This window comes from Haliaeetus leucocephalus, unplaced genomic scaffold, assembly GCF_000737465.1.
Source record: "Haliaeetus leucocephalus isolate CR32 unplaced genomic scaffold, Haliaeetus_leucocephalus-4.0 Scaffold192, whole genome shotgun sequence".
Classification (NCBI taxonomy): domain Eukaryota; kingdom Metazoa; phylum Chordata; class Aves; order Accipitriformes; family Accipitridae; genus Haliaeetus; species Haliaeetus leucocephalus.
The window spans coordinates 406,710-409,015 of record NW_010972628.1 but is presented as its reverse complement, the minus strand read 5'-3'; positions in this window follow the sequence as shown (position 1 = coordinate 409,015).

Here is a 2,306-nt window from a genome sequence, read left to right as displayed (position 1 = left end):
CTGCTGCGCGCTCACTCGCGCCCACCGAAGCAGCACGGTGCTCCGGCGGGGGCGACCGCCCGGGAGGGAGGGGGCAAAGGCCGCCATCGATTGGACGGCCGGGCGATTGCAGGGGCTGCGCCCGGGCCCGGTGGCGCGCGGACGCTGCGCAGCGGCGGCCCAGAAGAGGGCGGCCTCGGGCGGGCGGGACTGCTGCGGGCCGGGAGAGCGGCGCTTTCTTTCACGGCGCCGTCGCCGGGCGGTGAGGAGTATCCGGCCGGAATCGGCTCGGATAGGTGCGTGTGGGGACCGCGGAGTGCCCCACGCTGCCGTCTACTTGGAAGGCGTCAGCGGGGCGCATAGGTGCCGGCCGCTCACGGTACAGGGGTAAACGCCTTCCGCCTGCCAGTTTATGCCAAAAAAACCAGAAATGTCGGTAAACGCCTCAGTTTACCACGGGAATGACGGTTTGTTGCTTTGTTGTTAGATAAGCATTATGCGAGCTAGGCCATTTGCATGAGAAGACACCGGGAGTGCAACTAAGGGTTTCTCTTGAAGTAATGAGAATGTCCCTGTATATGGGTGCATGCATCTCTGCATTGAGCTAAACAGCTGTGTTTGCCGACCCAATCCGGTTGGGTTTGGTTTTCAGGAAGAGTAAAATAATGGGAAAATTGATACATACATAGTCAAAGAAAAATCACTTGTTAGTGAAATTTACTACCTAGAGGGATGCACTTGCTGTCATCATCAGAACAACAACAATTCTATGAGATCTAAATGTGCAGACAGAGAATTCATTTCATTTTGCACATCACAGTAAGTGCCACTTTCTCCTATGCAATGCTGTGAGTGGGAAAGGTTTCTGCAAATCATGCCTTTGCCAGGATTACCCTGCTGTGCCAGCCTTTTCCCTCACTCCTTCATGTCATTTGATTGAGGTTTTCACCTAGTGTGGGGAAAGGTGGCCTTGACTCCCCAAAGGGCTAGCACCTTTGGGACTTGTAGCCTGCTGCTGACATGATTCGTGTGTCCCAGCAATTACATAAGGCCATTCAAAGCCTTTCTCAATTTGTTTGCTTAAACTCTACAGAGCTAACCCCTCATGTCTCCAGCCCCAAATCAGGAAACAACCTCAACAACTCCTATCATGTGATCCTGTAGAACACAAGGGTCTGAAGTACTTTCCTGTCATATCTTCTGCTTCACCTTTCCGAGGTGTCTGCACCTCTTTCAGATTGCTGCTATAGGGCAAGCATATGCAGCTTGTATGAAGCTCCTGGCAGTACACAGATGGCAGAAAGAAATGAACAGAGCCACTATTGGCTTTATGATGTTTCATTTTTCACTCACTTCCTGGGGGGAAGTCGCTTTAAAACTACTCCCATACTGAAGGTATTACGTAAGACAGCATTGTGGCACAGACTTCCTTTTTTGTGAGCCCTCCAAAACTTTGCAGATTTAAATACTGGAGGATTTTATACTACAGGAAAAGGTGTGAAAACAGCATCAATCCGTCAGCCAAGACAATATTTCTAACTTTTTTTGCACCTAGTTTGTCTTCCACAAATAAGCAAAGAAAAGATAATTCTGCAGCTTGAAACTACTTCAGCTATTAATCTAACATGCACTCCAGACTACAGGGTATCCAGAAGTTCAGGAAGGCTGTTTCTATGCAGTATGGGTCAGAAGTCTTGCAGACATGTAACCCGACAGTTCTGGTGCATTGCACTTCATTTACTTCTGGAGCTGAGGAGTTCCAGTTTCCTGTTGGTTCTAAATCTAAATCAAGTCTTTTCATGATAATATCATTACAAGAGCTAGATCCAGGGTTTTTTTCCAAGTGTCTTTTAACTCAAGTTGGATGAGAAAAGGTGATACCTTTAGCCTGATACTTTATTAGGCTTATTTACCATATTTGGAAAATAGACAAGCTTTTGGTAGTCTACAGCAAGCCTTCTTCAGGTCTGCTTAAGGTCTTCAGGTACTTAAGATTTTCTTTCTTTAAGGTTTAAAACAACTGGTATCTTAACTCATTTTTCCAAACAGACACATACTGATGGATGGCCAGAGTTAAACTCATTGATAACTTTACATCAAACAGATCCAGGGAAAAGTTGTAACAAGTGATTTATACTTTTATTCTGTTTTAAAGTTTACAAACTTGAAATACTGCAATGATCAGAAAGCTACTGCACTCAGTATTGTAAAATTCTTTTAACTTCAGGTGAATTCAGGCCTCAGTAGTTTGAGTCAGAGCAATCACTACAAGAACATCTGACACTGATGCAAGCTCTTTTGCAGACCAGGATTGCTTGTTTCTTCCA